Source organism: Schistocerca serialis, chromosome 4, assembly GCF_023864345.2.
Source record: "Schistocerca serialis cubense isolate TAMUIC-IGC-003099 chromosome 4, iqSchSeri2.2, whole genome shotgun sequence".
In the NCBI taxonomy this organism is placed as follows: domain Eukaryota; kingdom Metazoa; phylum Arthropoda; class Insecta; order Orthoptera; family Acrididae; genus Schistocerca; species Schistocerca serialis.
In genome coordinates this window covers 766,141,437-766,162,841 of record NC_064641.1, presented here as the reverse complement: position 1 = coordinate 766,162,841, position 21,405 = coordinate 766,141,437, and the positions used below count along the sequence as shown (strand labels likewise).

At 45.2% G+C, this 21,405-nt stretch overlaps 1 protein-coding gene across 1 annotated transcript in view; it reads right to left on the bottom strand.

Moving 5' to 3' along the window:
* Nucleotides 1-15,382, bottom strand: part of LOC126474929 (juvenile hormone epoxide hydrolase 1-like) — a 108,607-nt gene extending 93,225 nt beyond the window's left edge. Inside the window, exon 1 of the mRNA XM_050102445.1 lies at nucleotides 15,349-15,382. The gene's annotated coding sequence lies outside the window, so the exon portion shown is untranslated. The remainder of the gene's footprint in view (nucleotides 1-15,348) is intronic.
* Nucleotides 15,383-21,405: the final 6,023 nt, after the last annotated feature.

Sequence of the window (21,405 nt, the reverse complement as noted above, 5' to 3'; positions counted from 1 at the left end):
GGCTTACCGTAGGCAAAATTACATTCAACTGTTCGCGAATTGCGGCCACCTCCCCCAGCGTCCGCATGCAACATGCTCACATCCTACTAATGTTAGCAAGACTGTGAAGAAGTAACCTACAAAAACTGACAGGTACCTACGAGGGTCGTCCACAAAGTAAGTTCCGTTTGTATCAGCGACAGCGCTACGATCGCAGTTCCGCGTATGCGCGGCAGTTACTTTGATTCAAGGAGAAGACATGTACGCCATTTTCAGATCGCTGCTGCCGACGTGTGCTTTGTAGTGCTTCTTTATAATGTCAGCCGTAATTGAAAATGCCGCCGCGCGGCGTAATTTCTTAATGGTCTCGCAGTAACTATGTGCATCGATTGTTTGCCCTCGTGGAAAGAAATCAATCAGCAAAATGCCTTTTCTGCTCCAAAAAACGGTGCACATGACTTTTCGCGGTGTCAAGATTTGCTTAGGCTTAACCTTCGTTGGGGGATGAAATGTGCCATTGATTGCCGTTCTGTTTCAGGGATGTCGTACGATACCCTAGTTTCATCCCCCGTGACTGTCCAAGAAAGAGAACCATCGCCTTCTTCATTGTAGCGTGTCAGAAACTGAAATGCACTGCCCATCCGTTGTTTTTTTGTGTTGTTCAGTAAGAATTTTGGGTACCCAACGTGAGCAAAGTTATCGAAAATTCAGTTTTTCAGTAACAATTTCATGAATTAGTGATCATGAGATTTGCGAAACTTCCGTAGCAAGGGCACTAAGTGCAAACTTACGGTTGTGCTTAATCACTTCAACTGTGTGAACCAGTTCATCAGTAACCACAGAGAGTGTCCACTTCGTTCTTATCGAGCACTTGATCACGTCCCTCATTGAACAGTCTGACCCATCATCTAACCATTGAATCACTCATAGCATTTTGTACGTAAACCTCGCAGATTTGCCGATGAATTTCCTTTGGTTTAACTTTCTTTGCATTTATAAAACGAATCACAGATCTGATTTCACACGCGGCGGCATTTTCAATTACGGCTGACATTATAAAGAAGCACTACAAAGCTCACGTCGGCAGCAGCGAACTGAAAATGGCGTACATGTCTTCTCCTTGAGACAGAGTAACTGCCACGCATGCTCGGAACTATGATCGTAGCACTGACGCGGATAGAAATAGAAACGGAACTTACTTTGTGGACGACCATCGTATATATGCAACATTTTACCTTCCTGACATGTCAGCAATTGACACCGATAATTTAATGAACTGTGTAACTGACTATTCAGAAGAAATGACAATTGAGCTACAGACTGCCTGAATATATAGTTACAAAACGCAAGATTAAACGTCTTAAATACAAAAATACGCACGAAATGTAAGCAATATATCCTTGTAAGGAAACACAGGAAATGCTAAATACATTACTGATCATTAAAATTCCTACACCAAGAAGAAATGCATATGATAAACGGGTATTCATTGGACAAATGTATTATACTAGAACTGACATGTGATTACATTTTCACGCAATTTGAGTGCATAGATCCTGAGAAATCAGAACCCAGAACAACCACCTCTGGCCGTAATAACTGCCTTGATACGCCTGGGCATTGAGTCAAACAGAGCTTGGATGGCATGTACGTGTACAGCTGCCCATGCCGCTTCAACACGATACCACAGTGCATCAAGAGCAGTGACTGGCGTATTGTGACGAGCCAGTTGCTCCGCCACCATTGACCAGACGTTTTCAATTGGTGAGAGATCTGGAGAATGTTCTGGTTGGTTGGTTGGTTGGCTTGGGGAAGGAGACCAGACAGCGTGGTCATCGGTCTCATCGGATTAGGGAAGGATGGGGAAGGAAGTCGGCCGTGCCCTTTCAGGAGAACCATCCCGGCATTTGCCTGGAGTGATTTAGGGAAATCACGGAAAACCTAAATCAGGACGGCCGGACGCGGGATTGAACCGTCGTCCTCCCGAATGCGAGTCCAGTGTCTAACCAAGAATGTTCTGGCCAGGGCAGCAGTCGAACATTTTCTGTATCCAGAAAGGCACGTACAGGACCTGCAACTTGCGGTTGTGCGTTATCCTGCTGAAATGTAGGGTTTCGCAGGGATCGATTGAAGGGTAGAGCCACGGGTCGTAACACATCTGAAATGTAACGTCCACTATTCAAAGTGCCGTCAATGCGAACAAGAGGTGACCGAGACGTGTAACCAATGGCACTCCATACTATCACGCCGGGTCATACGCCAGTATTGCGATGACGAATACACGCTTCGAATGTGCGTTCACCGCGATGTCGCCAATCACGGTGCGACCATCATGATGCTGTAAACAGAACCTGTATTCATCCAAAAAAATGACGTTTTGCCATTCCTGTACCCAGGTTCGTTGTTGAGTACACCATCGCAGGCGCTCCTGTCTGTGATGTAGCGTCAAGGGTAACCGCAACCATGGTCTCCAAGCTGATAGTCCATGCTGCTGCAAACGTCGTCGAACTGTTCGTGCAGTTGGCTGTTGTCTTGCAAACGTCCCCATCTGTTGACTCAGGGATCGAGACGTGGCTGCACGATCCGTTACAGCCATGCGGATAAGATGCCTGTCATCTCGACTGCTAGTGATACGGGTCCGTTGGGATCCAGCACGGCGTTGCGTATTACCCTCCTGAACCTAGCGATTCCACATTTGCTAACAGTTATTGGATCTCGACTAACGCGGGCAGCAATGTCGCGATACGATAAACCACAATCGCGATAGGCTACAATCCGACCTTTATCAAAGTCGGATACATGATGGTTCGCATTTCTCCTCGTTACACGAGGCATCACAACAACGTTTCACCAGGCAACGCCAGTCAACTGCTGTTTGTGTATGAGGAATTGGTTGGAAACTTTCCTCGTGTCAGCACGTTGTAGGTGTCGCCACCGGTGCCAACCTTGTCTGAATGCTCTGAAAAGCCAATCATTTGTTTATCACAGCATCTTCTTCCTGTCGGTTAAATTTTGCCTTTGTAGCACGTCATCGTCGTGGTGTAGCAATTTTAATGACCAGTAGTGTACGTAAGCTGCTGTTAAGGGTGAAAGATGGAGCTTCACTCACTGATGTCACTTTAGCTAAATGAAAGTTGAAGCATACCTAGAAACAACTATTACAGTACAGTGCAGTACAGAAGGTGACTGAAAGAAACACGCAGTGAGACAAACAGAAATGACACTTCCATTCAAAGACAATAATTACACTGAAGACACTGCAATTCAAAATGGTCGCCGCAACAAAAGGCTCGACATTGTTCTTAACGGGGTGTGTGATGGCCACGGACGGCAGTGTATGTTTTGCAATTTGCTCCCATGCTCGCCACAAGCTTGGAGAGATATTTGTTTGGCAGGGCGTTGCATTCCACTACGGGAGCGGCTGACAATTGTTCGATGGTCGCTGGTGCATGTAGACTTGCTGCAATACGTCTTCCCAATTATAAAATCTTCTTGGGGTGACAGCCGAGTCGGTGCGTCGTTCTCCGGCAACGTTTCAGCAAGTTTGTTATTTGCCATCTTCACGTGGAAGAAACTTGCTGAAACGTTACCGTAGAATGACGTACTGACTCGGCTGTCATCCCAAGAAGATCGAGATTGGCCACGAAAGCCTGCATTCTCATATAATGTCTCCCCAACATATCCACAAGCGCTGGATGGAATTTAAGTCGGGGGAACGAACACGCCAGTCCATTCACCGAAACCTCTCTCCTTCCAAACATCCTCTGTGGTGTCACCGCCAGACACCACACTTGCTAGGTGGTAGCCTTTAAATCGGCCGCGGTCCGTTAGTATACGTCGGACCCGCGTGTCGCCACTGTCAGTGATTGCAGACCGAGCGCCACCACACGGCAGGTCTAGAGAGACTTACTAGCACTCGCCTCAGTTGTACAGCCGACTTAGCCAGAGATGGATCACTGACAACTACGCTCTCATTTGCCGAGACAATAGTTAGCATAGCCTTCAGCTACGTCATTTGCTACGACCTAGCAAGGCGCCATAGCATTTGATATTGACATTATAACATGTACCGTCAAGAGCGATGTACACCAATTGTGGATTAAAGTTAAGTATTATATCAACTACGTACTTTATTTGCTACTATTAATTCCCTTAACTGTTCCAGACCTCACGCCAGTCAGCGTGTAATTAAACGCATGCATTTCGGCCTCCTCTAGCAACACAGTGTTGGCTCTTCTGCCAACACTACATCCTCCACCAACACAGCTAGATCCAGTCGCACATTGTCACCATAAATGTTGGCCAGGTGCGAGTAGGGCTCACTCTGAGGACTCTTCTGTTCTTTATTGTTATTTTAAAACCTTGTACAAAAGGTAGGCCGGGAGCGGCCTATCTACGCCGCACTTCGTCCACAGAAACCCATAGAACAGATAACATGTAGGCAGATATACAGAAAATATGAATATGAAAAAACAAGTGACAACACATAATGATAATTACGAAGACGTTCGAACAGAAGACACTGAATTGCATAAGCAAGTGCAACTGTACATGAAGGCAGAATGAGTACACTGTCGAACGGTGGAGGACACTGAAGAGACACAATTGCGCTGGAATGGAGAAACACTGCACAGAAAACATTGACGATGATCTTCAACGAACTGCACACGCTATTGCACGAAGAAAAGGGAGAGGGGGCTGCCACAGGGAATAGGGGAGGGTAGGAGGGAGGTGGGGAGGACGCCAGTGGGAGAGAGGAAGTGAGGCAGAGGGGAGAGGGTAGGGCTGACTGTGGAAGCCCAGGGGGGGGGGGGAGGAGACGGAGAGAATAAGTTAGGAGGGAGAGAAGGTAAAGAAGGAGTACTGGAGCAAAAACTCATGAGGAGGAAGGAGAGGATCAAATCTGGTAGGAGGGGTAGATGGAGGGGACGAGGGGGAGTTGGCGGAAGCCACCTTGGGCAAGGGTATGGGGGGTGGTAAGATGGAGAGCGGGTGGGATGCAGGAGTACAGGTGCGGCAACGGATTGGGGTGGGAAAGGACGGGAGAGACAAGCGGGTGAGTGGGTTCAAGTATACGGGAGGTGTAAAGGATCCATATCCGTTCAAGGAAGAGGAGGAGGTGTAGGATAGGAATTAAGTCGTAGAGGAGCCGTGTGGGGGATGGGAGACAAATGCGATAGGCGAGGTGGAGTACATGGCGTTCCAGGATTTGAAGGGACTTGTAGTAGGTAGAAGGGGCGGACATCCACGCGGTATGGGCATAACAGAGGATGCGGCGGATGAGGGGTTTATAAGTGTGGAGGACAGTGGAGGGGTCAAAACCCCTGAGCAGCCAGAGAGGTGTTTGGGGAGGCGGAGTCGGGAGTGTGCCTTGGCTTGGATTGTCCGGAGATGGGTGGTCCAGGAAAGGCGACAGTCAAGGGTGACGCCAAGGTATTTGAGGGTGGGGGTGAGGTTCATAGGACGGCCGTAGATAGTGATATAAAAATCAAGGAGACGGAAGGAAGGGGTGCTTTTGCCTACAATGGTTGCCTGAAGATTGACCTTGAGCAGCCACTGGTTGCACCAGGTCGTGAATCGGTCAAGATGGGATTGGAGAAAGTGCTGGGAGCGTTGCAGGGTGGGGGCGAGGGCAAGGAAGGCGGCGTCATCGGCGTACTAGAGAAGGTGTATGGGGGGGGGGGGTGAAGACGGCGGCATGTCCGCCTCTGAGGGCTCCGTACAAACTTAATTACGTATACTGACAGTTCATCAGTCCCAGGAGTCGAGAATCTCGACTATTTTTGCCTGTTATCGACACTGGTACTTGCGAGCTATCGGTCCCAGCCGTTCCAAAAATTTCGAGGATGTTTTAATTTTAAGACTGAAGTCGAAAAACAAACAACAAAAGAAATAGTTGTGTGTAATATAACTACAAATTAACAGTTTCCTTATTTTTTACTCTATTTGTACTTTGAAACCTTTCTTTTTCCAACTTTCATAATTCTAGGACAACTGGTAGTACCCTATAGGTTTTAATGAGTGAGTTTGCAAGTATAACCATATACAGGGTGATTCAAAAAGAATACCACAACTTTAGGAATTTAAAACTCTGGAACGACAAAAGGCAGAGCTAAGTACTATCTGTCGGCGAATTAAGGGAGCTATAAAGTTTCATTTAGTTGTACATTTGTTCGCTTGAGGCGCTGTTGACTAGGCGTCAGCGTCAGTTGATGCTAAGATGGCGACCGCTCAACAGTAAGCTTTTTGTGTTATTGAGTACGGCAGAAGTGAATCGACGACAGTTGTTCAGCGTGCATTTCGAACGAAGTATGGTGTTAAACCTCCTGATAGGTGGTGTGTTAAACGTTGGTATAAACAGTTTACAGAGAATGGGTGTTTGTGCAAAGGGAAAAGTTCTGGACGGCCGAGAACGAGTGATGAAAATGTAGCACGCATCCAGCAAGCATTTGTTCGCAGCCCAGGAAAATCGACTCGCAGAGCTAGCAGAGAGCTGCAAATTCCACAATCAACTGTATGGAGAGTCCTACGAAAAAGGTTAGTTATGAAACCTGAACGTCAACTACCCGAGGCGATGGATCGGCCGCCAGGCAGCCCGTGACAGAGCACTTCATCACTGGCCTCCAAGAAGCCCTGATCTTACCGCCTGCGATTTTTTCTTATAGGGGTATGTTAAGGATATGGTGTTTCGGCCACCTCTCCCAGCCACCATTGATGATTTGAAACGAGAAATAACAGCAGCTATCCAAACTGTTACGCCTGATATGCTACAGAGAGTGTGGAACGAGTTGGAGTATCGGGTTGATATTGCTCGAGTGTCTGGAGGGGGCCATATTGAACATCTCTGAACTTGTTTTTGAGTGAAAAAAAACCTTTTTAAATACTCTTTGTAATGATGTATAACAGAAGGTTATATTATGTTTCTTTCATTAAATACACATTTTTAAAGTTCTGGTATTCTTTTTGAATCACCCTGTATATTTTAAATTTAAACGGACACAAAGTCTCCAAATTGTCGATCTATTACAGAAGCTCGAACTTTAGCGCGGACTTCAATGCGAGATGCTTCTAATAGTTACGACAAAGAAACCTGACAGAAAATCCAAAGAGATTATGGTCGTATGTTAAGTATGCTAGCGGCAAGACACACTCTATGCCTTCTCTGCGCGACAGCAATGGAAATACTATAGGCGAGGTACTGAACGCAGCCTTCCGAAATTCCTTCACCAAAGAAAACCAAGTAAATATTCCAGAATTCTAATCGAAAACAGCTACCATCATAAGTTAGGTAGAAATAGATATCCTCAGAGTAGTGAATCAACTTAAATCACAACAAAAGCAAGTCTTCCGGTCCAGACCGTATACCAGGCAGGTTTCTTTTAGAGTATGCTGATACAGTAGCTCCATACTTAACAATCATATACAACCGTTCGTTCGATGAAAGATCCGTACCCGAAGACTGGAAAGTTGAACAGGTCACACCAAATATTCAAGAAAGGTAGGAGGAGTAATCCACTATGTTACAGGCCCATATCATTACTGTCGATATGCAGCAGGATTTTGAAACATAAATTGTTTCGAATATTATGAATTACCTCGAAGAAAACCGTCTGTTAACACGCAGTCAACACGGATTTAGAAAACATCTTTCTTGTGAAAAACAACTAGCTCATTAGTCGCATGAAGTGTTGTGGATTCCAGATTGATTCCGTATTTCTGGATTTCCGGAAGGCTTTTGACACAGTACCACACAAGCCACTTGTAGTGAAATTGTATGGTTATGGAATTTCGTCTCAGTTATGTGACTGGATTCGTGATTTCCTATGAGAGAGGTCACAGTCCGTAGTAATTCGCGGACAGTCATCCAGTAGAACAGGAGTGATTTCTGGCGCTCCCCAAGGGAGTGTTATAGGTCCTTTGCTTCTCCTTATCTATATTAGCCATTTAGGAGACAATCTGAGCAGCCATTTTATGTTGTTTGCAGGTGATGCTGTCGTTTGTCGATTAGTAAAGTCATCAGAAGATCAACACAAATTGCAAACGGATTTAACAAAGATATCTGAATGGTGAAAATATTGGAAATTGACCCTAAATAACGAAAAGTGTGAGGTCATCCACATGAGTGCTAAAGGGAAGCCGTTAAACTTCGGTTACGCGATAAATCAGTCATATCTTAATGCCGTAAATTCAGCTAAATACCTTGGAATTACCAGTATAAACAACTTAAATTGGAACGAAAACATAAAAATGCTGTGGGGAAGGCTAACCAAAGACGCGTTTTATTGGCAGGACACTTAGAAAATATAACAGTTCTACTAAAGAGACTGCCTACACTACGCTTGTCCGTCCTCTTTTAGAATAGTGCTCCGCGGTGAGGGATCCTTACCAGATAGAACTGAGGGAGTACATCGAGAAAGTTCAAAGAATGGCAGCACATTTTGTATTATCGCGAAATAGGGTAGATTGTGTCACTGAAATTATATAGGATTTCCCGTGAACATCATTAAAACAAAGGCGTTTTTTGTTGCCGTAGAATCTTCTCACGAAATTTCAATCACGAACTTTCTCCACCGAAAGTGAAAATATTTTGTTGACGCCGACCTTCATAGAGAGAAAGGATCATCATAATAAAATAAGGGAAATCAGATATAGGTGTTCAACTATATATGTAGATAGTAACTGTTCTCGAAAGAACAGCTACCACTGATGACCATGCAGCTTCTCTAGAATAAATGATAATTAACTGAAACCCTCAGCTGCCGACAGGTGTTGTTGATACACCTCGATGGGGACAGCTGAAATTGTGTGATGTGTGCCCCGACCAGGACTCGAAACCGGGGTCTCCTGCTTACATGGCGAACACTCTATCCATTTTTTTTAAAATCTCAATCTATTCTATATTGTTCGTTGGCTTTGTTCGTGACGGACGTCCAACGACCGTCATTCAGGTTGTTCGTTGATCCGTTCACTCAGTTTTTTTTATTACAGAGGGTAGCTAAACCCTCTGACAGAACACGCTGAGCTACCGTGCCGGCTCCATCTGAGCCACCGAGGACACAGATGAATAGCGCGACTGCAGGGTCTTATCCCTTGCACGCTTCCCGCGAGACCCACATTTCCAACTGTCCACAATCTACATACGTAATGTCCCTAATAGATGGATAGAGCGTCTTCTGTCCCCACCTGTCCGCAGCTGAGGGTTTCAATTAATTATCGTTTAATATAGGTGTTCGTTTTTCCCGCGCCCTGTACGACATTGGGGTAATAGACACCTGTTATGAAGGTGGTTCGATGAACTCTCTGCCAGGCACTTAAATGAGATTTGCAAAAAAAATGGCTCTGAGCATGTAAGGTGTCAGGCAAATCCAACACCTTCCATGAAAACCCTGACATGATAAGCAAATCCAGTAGTATGTCACATAGCTCCGAATAAAGCGTGACATTAAATTAACCAAAGTAATACGAGTAACGAGTGAGCAAATGGAATAACAGACTAACACAAGAATGCCTAAATGCATGTCATACCTTCCCACCGTGAAACAGACGCAGTTCCGAGGGGAGAAACGAGAACAGAAGGCGAGAGCAGAACCGTGTTAAGCGAGAAGGCCCTACGATAAGGGACGGACGGACACCCACGTCGCCAGCTAACTGCTAGGACCACACCACCCGCAAGTTTTTTAGCGTGAGACTTTTTCGCGTCTCTGTTACGTCAAGACCACCCCCCAGCCCATGTTAAAAGCTAGAGCCCTTCAGAAGAACAGTATAGATCTCACGATAACACAAAAAGGGCCACACCAGCTGCAAGTTTTAGCGTGAGGCCTTTTTCGCGTCTATGTTACGTTAGGACCACCCCCCAGCCCATGTTAAAAGATAGAGCCCTCCAGAAGAACAGTATAGATCTTACGATAACGCTAAAAGGACCACACCAGCTGCAAGTTTTAGCGTGAGACTTTTTCGCGTCTCTGTTACGTTGCAAACTTTAAAAACATTGCCCCACCACGAAAAGCATAACGTTTGTCATTGGATAGACAGAATTTTTGTAGGGAGAGCTTAAGGTTAACATTGAGACCCTGATTGGTCAGATGAAAACACAGCCAGATAGTTTTTTTTAAACCAACTTCGGTAAATTGTAGTAAGGAGAAGTTAGGAGAGAGTTGCTTCGGAGACGGGGAGGTGAGCGGACCTGTGCTGCCTGCCGCCCCCTGACGAACACCGACAAGGTAATGAACGCACGCGATGCCGCATTTTTGAGCGCATAAGGCTTCACTCAGAACTGCAGAAGTCTCATCTGTTACATCCCCTTTTTGCGTAATACTAGTGTCGATCGTCAATTAAAGCTCATGGTGTTCACATTTGCCACTTGAAGTAAAAATCTGAAACTCGATGATTTTTCTGTTATATAGTTATTGAGAAGCCACATCAGCCACTGTAATTTACGACAAGTTAGATAAGTAATTAAAGATAATTGAGGGTCACTGTAGACCATTTTGATAGTTTTCTCTCTTGTGAAACTTAATTTAAACCTAGATTATAGATGTGATATGGCATAGGTCATCCTTCGATCCATTGTAGAACTTGGAAACCCATTCAGGGAATATTCGTTCACATTTTTGTTGAACGCAGTTGGTTTTTACCATCCTGTATTAAAACATTTCCTTTTATCAATAGTGCAATTTATAAACGATGTTTTGTGAGTAGAATAAAATTTCCAATGGTGAACTTAACTGCTTTTTCGTCGTTATTTTACCAGCTAACTAAAAATAGGAAAGCCTTGAACCCCTTCCACTAAATTTAGTAAGTATTAAGATTCTTTTACAGGGAGTGCAGTGGAGCTGACGCTGAAATCATTAAGTATTTGGTTATATCATCGCTAGTCTCACCGAACTCTTCTGAATTCTACATGTCATGTGTGGTCTGGCGTCTCCTTACCAGCAACAGGTCCCAGTTTCAAACTAGTCAATTCCCTAAAAAAACACGCTCAGAGCGTCGTTGCGCGAAAGTGGTAGGGAGACACGATATAGAACAAACAGATACCACGCAGAATGTTTAGAAGCACTATGGGACTTAACTTCTGAGGTCATCAGTCCCCTAGAACTTAGAACTACTTAAACCTAAGTAACCTAAGGCCATCACACACGTCCATGCCCGAGGCAGGATTCGAACCTGCGACCGTAGCGGTCGCGCGGCTCCAGACTGTAGCGCCTAGAACCGCTCGGTCACTCCGGCCGGCGAGATTTGCAGAGTATCCATGTAGATGTAGATAGGTTCCGTTTTTAGAGACTGCGGTACGGAACCCTATAATGGAGTCAGGGTAGAATGCACCTCTCAAAAGACGTACATGGGAATGAAGTACAAAGTTACAATAACGTTAACGGTGAATGTACCGTGTTCATATGTTTGGAGGTCAGTACGCCCATGGAACATAATGTCTGTCCACGCCCTAACACCTGGACCACCAAAACGATCATGCTCGACAATGTTGGACGTACTCTCATATGGCGAGATGTGGAAACACGTAATGCAGCCAGGAACGTTGTCGAACATAATGTTTTTGGTGGTCCAGGTATTGCAGTGTGCGGATGCACGATGTTGCATGGACATTCTGATTCCCAAACCTTTGAACAGGGCACACTCACTGGCCAAGGTTATTGTGTCACTGTACGGCTTCCCCATGTGCGTCCTTTCAGGGGTGCATTCGGCACTGACTTCTTTTTTATAGATGACAAAGTGCGACTGCTGGAACTGTGCAGGTAGAGAAGGTCTTAGAGAGAGGGGATATTTGGCGACTGGAGTGGCCTGCCCGTTCTTCCAACTTAAATCCTATCATCAATTTGACCTATATCTCTAACGTCGATCAGTTGTAGGATTTTGGAACACGTATTATGTTCGAGTATAATGACTTTTCTCGAGACTAGAAATCTACTCTGTAGGAATCAGCATGGGTTTCGAAAAAGACGATCGTGTGAAACCCAGCTCGCGCTATTCGTCCACGGGACTCAGAGGGCCATAGACACGGGTTCCCAGGTAGATGCCGTGTTTCTTGACTTCCGCAAGGCGTTCGATACAGTCCCACACAGTCGTTTAATGAACAAAGTAAGAGCGTATGGACTATCAGGCCAATTGTGTGATTGAAGAGTTCCTAGATAACAGAACGCAGCATGCCATTCTCAATGGAGAGAAGTCTTCCGAAGTAAGAGTGATTTCAGGTGTGCCGCAGGGGAGTGTCGTAGGACCGTTGCTATTCACAATATACATAAATTACCTTGTGGATAACATCGGAAGTTCACTGAGGATTTTTGTGGATGATGCTGTAGTATATCGAGATGTTGTAACAATGAAAAATTGTACTGAAATGCAGGAGGATTTGCAACGAATTGACGCATGGTGCAGGGAATGGCAATTGAATCTCAATGTAGACAAGTGTAATGTGCTGCGAATACATAGAAAGAAAGATCCTTTATCATTTACCTACAACATAGCAGGTCAGCAACTGGAAGCAGTTAATTCCATAAATTATCTGGGAGGATGCATTAGGAATGATTTGAAATGGCATGATCATATAAAGATGACCGTCGGTAAAGCAGATGCCAGACTGAGATTCATTGGAAGAATCCTAAGGATATGCAATCCGAAAACAAAGGAAGTAGGCTATAGTACACTTGTTCGCCCACTGCTTGAATATTGCTCAGCAGTGTGGGATCCGTACGAGACAGGGTTGATAGAAGAGATAGAGAAGATCCAACGGAGAGCAGCGCGCATCGTTACAGGATCATTTAGTAATCGCGAAAGCGTTACGGAGATGATAGATAAACTCCAGTGCAAGACTCTGCAGGAGAGACGCTCAATAGCTCGGTACGGGCTTTTATTGAAGTTTCGAGAACATACCTTCACCGAGGAGTCAAGCAGTATATTGCTCCCTCCTACGTATGTCTCGCGAAGAGACCATAACGATAAAATCAGAGAGATTAGAGCCCACACAGAGGAATACCGACAATCTTTCTTTCCACGAACAATACGAGACTGGAATAGAAGGGAGAACCGATAGAGGTACTCAAAATACCCTCCGGCACACACCGTCAGGTGGGTTGCTGACTATGGATGTAGATGAAGATACATTGGGTTGGGGAGACGTCCTGCAGCACCTCGACTTGCAGCAACGACCATCGAATAGTTGTCAACCGTGTTGATGAAGGAATGGAACGCCCTATCGCAAAAAGTCTTTACCAACTTTGCTGTAAGCATGGGGCACGTTGCAGAGTATGAACTGCCATCCGTGCTGATCACAAACATAATTAAGAACCATGTCCCGCGCTTTGTCCAGGGGACCATCTTGAATTGTGGGGGCTTTAGTGCATTACTGTCTTTGAATAAGAGTGCCAGTTTTATTCGTCTCATTGCGTATTTCTTTCAATTACCTCCTGCTTATTACTGTAGCAGTTCTTTATATAAGATCCTAGTTTCACCTAGCTGTGTTACTTGGCAGTGACACGTCACACGAAAGCTGCTTTCCGTCTTAATTTTTGCACACCATTGTACAAGGACCATAGAACCGTTTGAATAATTTTCTAAATAAATCTGACGAAATCGCAGAATCACAATGAGTAACGCACAAGATGTGCCGTACGTTCAATGCTCAAGACGTCCGCCCCAGGTAGCTGAGTGGTCAGCGCGACAGAATGTCAGTCCTAAGGGCCCGAGTTTGATTCCCGGCTGGGTCGGAGAATTTCTCCCCTCAGGGACTGGGTGTTGTGTTGTCCTAATCATCATCATTTCGTCCCCATCGACGCGCAAGTCCCTGAAGTGGCGTCAAATCGAAAGACTTGCACCTAGCGAACGGTATACCCGATGGGAGGCCCTAGTCACACGACATTTACATTTAACGCTCAAGACAACACCAACGTGATGTCAATAAAGACTGTGACGAGCAGGAGCCTTCTCTAGAGTCGGTTTTCGTGCTACCGAAGGCTTCAGTGCCTTGGTAATTATACACTGAAGCGCCAAAGAAACTGCTATAGGCATGCGTATTCAAATACAGGGATGTCTAAACCGGCAGAAGGCGCTGCGATCGACAACGCCTATATAAGACAGGAGTCTGTAGCAGTTGTTAGATCGGTTGCTGCTGCTTCAATACAAGGTTATCAATATTTAAGTCAGTTTAAACTTCATAGCCGAAGGCCTACTCGTATACCCTTGATGACTACACAACACAAAGCCTTACGTCTCCGCTGGGCCCGTCAACACCGACGTTGGACGATGACTGGACACATGTTGTTTGCTCTGACGAGTCTCGTTTCAAAATTGTATCGAGCGGATGGACGTGTACGGGTATGGAGACAACCTCATGTATACAAGGACCCTGCATGTCAGCAGCGGACTGTTCAAGCTGTTGGAGGCCCTGTAATGGTTTGGGGCGTGTGCAGTTTGAGTGATATGAGACCCATGATACGTCTAGATACGATTCTAACAGGTGACACGTACGTAAGCATCCTGTCTGATCACCTGCTTCCTTTCATGTCTATTGTGCATTCCGACGGACTTGGGCAATTCCAGCAGGACAGTATAAACTCCACACGTCCAGAATTACTATAGAGTGGCTCGAGGAACACTCTTGTGAGTTTAAACACTTCCGTTGGCCACCAAACTCCCCAGACATGAACAGTATTGAGCATATCTGCGATGCCTTGCAACGTGCTCTGCAGAAGAGATCTCCACCCCCTCGTACTCTTACGGATTTATGGACGGTCCTCCAGGATTCATGGTGTCAATTCCTTCCAGCACTACTTCAAACATTAGTCGAGTCCATGTCACGTCGTGTTTCGGCATTTCTGCGTGCTCGCGGGGGCCCTACACGATATTGGGCAGGTGTACCAGTTTGTTTGGCTCTTCAGTGTACGTTGTTGATCCAAAATATTCCAATAACTACGTAAGAACCGTGACCTCCCCTCCGGTCACAAAAGAAAAATTTTAGATTGAGATAAACAGTTTTATAAGTTCAATCACGTCCGGTTTCGGCAGTTATAAACCCATCTTCAGGTGAACAAGAACATTATTCGCGTGGCCACCGCTCACTAGACACCAAACTGCGCCAGGTGACAGCTGCACATGAGGCCGAGATAACCGTATCTCGGCTTCACGTGCATCCGTCACCACCCGCAGTCTAGTTTCTAGGGTGTGGTGGCCACGCGAATCATGTTCTTGTTCAGCTGAAGATGGGTTTATAACTGCTCGAAACCGATCGTGATTGAACCAAAAAAACTAGTTCCAACTGGAGCGGTTTACTGCCTGAATCCACGATGCTCAGTTGCGGACGTTGTGTCAACCAAATTTTATGAAAAATTTTAGATAGACCAAGACGAACAAAATTCTTACCTGACTGCAAGAGCTGCGTCGTGCGTTGGAGTCCAGCCGTGTCTGGGCCAAGTGCAGCGTCATGCAGCGTATTTATTGTGGAGAAATGCGCCGTCATCTCAGCACAGATAGGAGGCTCCGCTCCCAGACGACACCTGTCCCTGCTCGCGCCCGTTACGATAAAGCCCGCCGCTTCCGATAGCCGCAGGACCTCGTATGCGGGATCCACGATCTGCGACGCTTCTTACTACTTACCAATACTGTCTTCTTGTTTTCTGAGACCTTTCTTCAACAGTTTATAAGCAATATGGGAGTCATGCCGACTTTTGCGACTGTGTAACTCTTACGAGAATCGTTCAATACATAATGCTCCACAATTTTTTTTCTCAGATCATGTGTATTTTTAAGAGTTAGAATTTGAGATCATACGAGTCAACATTTCTCTTACAAGTACTATTTTTCTACGTAGTCCCCATCATACATTGAGGTGACAACTGCACACATCATTAGAAATTATTTACATCAAGGGTTATGGAAATCAGCAGTGCTGCTTTTGATAATACATCCATAGACACATCAAGAATCAAAAACCATTGCGTAAATAGGTACCGTTAAACCACAAGATTAATGAATTAAAAAGGAACTGACGGGTTATAAATGGATTACAAATTGTTCACTAAGGTGACAAAATCCATGGGATGGCGATATGGAAGTATACAGATGGCGACAATGTTGCGTACACAATCTATAAAAGGGCAATGCATTGGTGAAGCTGTTCAAATGGTTCAAATGGCTCTGAGGACTATGGGACTTAACATCTGAAGTCATCAGTCCCCTAGAACTTAGAACTACTTAAACCTAACTAACCTAAGGACATCACACACATCCATGCCCGAGGCATGATTCGAACCTGCAACCGTAGCGATCCCGCGGTTCTAGACTGTCGCGCCTAGAACCACTCGGCCACACCGGCCGGCGGTGAAGCTGTCATTTGTATGAGGTGATTCATGTGAAAAGGCTTCCGACATGATTATGGCCGCACGACAGGGATAAACAGACTCTGAACGCAGAACGACAGTTGGAGCTAACAGCACCGGACATTTCATGTCGGAAATCGTTAGCGAACTCAATATTCCGAGATCCACGATGTCAAGAGTGTGCCGCGAATACCACATTTCGGCAGTGGCCGGCGGCCTTCACTCAACGACCGAGAGCAACGGCGTTTGCGTAAACTGTCAGTGCTAATAGACAAGCAACACTGCATGGAATAACCGCAGACATCAATGCGGGCCGTATGGCAGCAGCCTGTGGCAGCAGATGACAGACGCGTGTGCCTTTACTAGCAGCACGACATCGCCTGCAGCGCCTCTCCATATTGGCTGAATCCTAGACCACTGGAAAACCGTGGCCTGGTCAGATGAGTCCCGATTTCAGTTGGTGAGGGCTGGTGGTAGGGTTTGAGTGTGGCACAGACCCCATGAAGCCATGGACCCAAGTTGTCAACAGCGCACTGTGCAAGCTGATGGTGGTTCCATAATGGTGTGGGCTGTATTTACCTGGAATGGTCTGGGCCGTCTGGTGTTCCTGTGGAACACCTATCAGACAGGTGACATGACAGAAAAGTACCAAGCTGAACCACTGGGAGCCACTGTTGGGACACTGAGGTGTGGCGAAGAATGCTGGTGGGCCTGGAAAACGAGGACACATGTAGTAATCCTCAGCAAGACAACACGTCATTGACTCAGATGGACAGATCCAGGCTTGCAAGCCGATATTCCATTCAGTTACAATGTAGGAAAATCTACGACTTCTATGTGGAGCCGGCCGGTGTGGCCGAGCGGTTCTAAGCGCTTCAGCCTGGAACCGCGTGACCGCTACAGTCGCAGGTTCGAATCCTGCCTCGGGCATGGATGTGTGCGATGTTCTTAGGTTAGTTAGGTTTAAGTAGTTCTAAGTTCTAGGGGACTAATGACCTCAGAAGTTAAGTCCAATAGTGCTCAGAGCCATTTGAACCATTTCTATGTGGAAAATCAGTTTCAGCACCAGCAGCCATATTGGAAAAGTTGAAGATTGAAGTGGAAGACTTTCCTGATATGAATGAAACAACCTTTGACGTGCTATTTGGAAATTCGGCTTCAGATACAAAGAGGTCAACTAGGAACTTGGACTGATGGATAATAACCAAGTAGCAGGAAAAAGGGACGATTTCTTGTGGGAAATAAGAGACTTGCGAAAGCAATGGATGGACTAAGTCTTTATGTTGATGACAGCTGGTGTGGTGTAAATCATTCCAGAAAGTTTGGATGGCAGGGGCAAAAAGTGCTTCATACATCAGAAAACGTATACGATTATCACAAAGGAAGTGTTCAAGAGTCTACTCATTCTTGCGGCATCGTATTGTGCTGTGAGAATGACGAAGTGAAGCAATAACTTCCGGGGTGTGGCATATTATTTGCAATCGGCTCTCTGCCCATTTGTTTTCTGGCTGCTACATGGCGTGCTGGTCTGGCCTGATTTGGCTCTCGCTGAAAACTTTGAGGAAATTTTGCATTTAGCCATGGTATCTTTCTGCGGCACAGCAGGTGGTTAAGGCCTTAGGGACTGTGAAACAAGTTAACAAAGCTACCAGTGCAGTGTGTGGAACATTGTTTATGACATGTTACAGCATAAATGATCGTGGTAACGACGTACTTACCCCTCACCCCGTCTCCCCACCGCAATGATATTTCCACGTTTGGATTTCAAAGAGCATATGATATGAGGTACACTTGCTGGTACATTAGATCTTCCAGCATAAGAAGTCACCAGAAGTCACCCTCTTCCTGCCTACGGCCTCGTCAAAGGAAGCGGAGGAGTAGACAGAGGTTCAGGGCACTCTCTTGTCATTAAGGTGGGAAAAATCAGCAATGAACAACGGCATGAGGGTGCAGAAGGCAGTGGAAATCACTGCTCTAAAGACACTTATTGTGTGTCTACAGGACATGTGGTCTGAAATTGAAAAAGTGGCATGATGATGCTCTCCATCGGCAAAAGATTCCAGAACAAACTCCATTCGGGATTTCCAGGTGGGGCTGCCAAGGGGGAGATAAACATGAGAAAAATATTGAGTAACCAACGAAAGGATAACGCTCTACGTGGCGGGGCGTGGAATGCCAGAAGTTTGAACGTGGTACGGAAGCTACAAAATCTGAAAACGGAAATGCAAAGGCTCAGTCTAGATACAGTGGGTGTCAGTGAAGTGGAAGGAAAGAAGGATTTCTGGTCAGATGAGTACGGGGTAATGTCAATAACAGCAGAAAATGGTATAACGGTAGTAGGATTCGTTATGAATAGGTAGGTATGTCAGAGAGTGTGTTACTGTGAACAGTTCAGTTATTGAGTTGTTGTCATGAGAATCGACAACAAATCAACAACCACAACGATAGTTCAGGTACACATGCCGATGTCGTGAGCTGAAGATGAAGAGATAGAGAAAGTATATGTGGATTTGAAGAGGTAATGCAGTATGTAAAGAGAGATGAAAATTTAATAGTCATAGGGGACTGGAATGCGGTTGTAAGAGAAGGAGTAGAAGAAATGAGTACGGCAGAATGTGGTATTGGTACTAGTAATGAGAGAGGAGAAAGGCTGAGTTCTGTAATAAATTTCAGCTAGTAATAGCGAATACTGTGTTCAATCACAACAGGAGGACTTGTATTTGGGAAAGGCCGAGAGATACTGGAAGATTTCAGTTAGATTACATAATGGACAAACATGGTTCCGAAATAAGATGCTATATTGTAAGGCGTACCGAGCAGCAGATATTTCTATGATACGCATATAAAATATCAGTCCATTTTTAAAACTTCGATGTTTTGAGGCAAAAATGTATTTCAATGATCGTCTTCATGTCAGTTACTTTCGGATAACTTTCTTTTCCTCGCAATAGAAATAGAAATTATGTTTGTGGTAAGTACTTACTGGACGAACTTCACAATATCTGCACTGCAATTTTACATTGTTTTTTACACTTAGCAAACTACTGCACTGAATAGAAGTTCGCCTTCCCTCTCCTCAATTCAGTAGCCGGCTCATTGTTTATCGCACCTGTGAACCGTATGATATTGGATTGATGCTGCTTAAATCAAAGGCTGCTATGCTTAGAACAGCTTTCTTCATTATTGTGAAGTTGTGATTCTTTGCTGGTGTCACCTACACTGCAACAGCGTCTCCAGTAAAACTCTCAACTGCGTATATGTATGCTGACAAGCCCGGAAGGCACACCGACAGAGCTTTAGTTTGCTTTGTTGTGCTTTTTAATTCAGTCAAGTAATACATTTTCATGGGATATTAAAGTCTATTTCTTAGTTCAAGGCAAATAATTTTTCTTTAATAAACATGGTTCAAATGGCTCTGAGCACAATGGGACTTAACATCTGTGGTCATCAGTCCCCTAGAACTTAGAACTACTTAAACCTAACTAACCTAAGGACATCACACAAATCCATGCCCGAGGCAGGATTCTAACCTGCGACCGTAGCGGTCACGCGGTTCCAGACTGAAGCGCCTAGAACCGCACGGCCACACCGGCCGGCCTAATAAACATGGATTTTAATTCTTTTCTATAGTCAAGAAAATAACTAGAGAAAAGGCCATACTTTCGGACGCCAGATAAATCACTGTTTTGCCAGCTAAACTGTATTAAAAATAAGCCAGAGTGAGTTCTAAAAAAGCTAATTTGGCAAAACTGGCCAAACGCATATTAGTTCCATTCCCAGCTCGCATAACTCTGTGAACCAACAATCCCCTAGTAAAGTAGCAGCACAAACTCGATTGTTGAACAGGATGGAGTTGTGTAGGCAGCATCTGTGCTAACCGGGTGTACTGTTTCCACATTACCGTAACGATATTAGTGACAGACAGCTGTTCGATAATACTCGTTTACTTATGACGCTACTGTGACGAAGTTTCACAGACAAAAAAAAATCGGGTTTACAGTCGCAGAGAAAAGCTTTTTCTCTGAAGTATAAAATAGTCACACGAGGCGAAAGAGAACTCACGTACTTCTCCCGGTTAGTTCTTAAACCGTCTTTCTTTGTTTGTTGTTTCCGATCAGTTCTTACAGCCCGTCTTTTCTTGAGCCTTTGGTGGGGGCCTTTCTCGCCTTATCCTCGTACGGCCTTGTCTATAACAATACGCGAAACAAGGCCTCTTTTGGCCTCAAGTTACTCCAACAGTTCATGTGAAATGGGTATTCTTTAACTTTTGTAGTCTCTTATGAGCATTCGTGGAATCCTCTTGAGCACATCTTCGAATGCCCCAGAATCTCAGTCATAATGTGCAATTCAAATGCTCACCTATAGCTGTGGAGCCAACTGACGAGTAGTGGTGTCCGGGTCTACACGAATAATGGCATCTACATCTACATCAAAGTCTATACTCTGAAAACCACCGTGAGGTGGCAGAGAGTACGTCCTATTGTACCAGTTATTAGGGTTTCTTCCCGATCCATTCACGTATGGAGCGCGGGAAGAACGATTGTTCAAAAATGGTTCAAATGGATCTAAGCACTATGGGACTTAACATCTGCGGTCATCAGTCCCCTAGACTTAGAACTACTTAAACCTAACTACTTAAACCTAACTAACCTAAGGACATCACACACACCAATGCACGAGGCAGGATTCGAACCTGCGATGGTAGCAGCAGCGCGGTTCCGGACTGAAGCGCCTAGAACCGCTCGGCCACAGCGGCCGGCGCGAACGATTGTTCGAATGCCTCTGTACTTTCTATAATTATTCTAATCTCATCCTCGCGATCCCTATGTAAGCGATACGTACGGATTGTAGTGTATTCCTGAGTCATCATCATGCGATTTTACATTTCTAGAAGTGTCTGCGACAGGACATCCCGAAAGTGGCCGATCGTGGAGCTCAGTTTCTGCATTACCTGAAGCATCATCCAACAGTGCTGCTAGCAGTTGCAACATTACCATGTACTGAACACGTACGTTTGTGGGTGTTCACCACTGATTTTTTTTTCCACAACCAACAATTCATTTACAACATGTTGTCACAGCAATCGAATCGAAGTAGCATG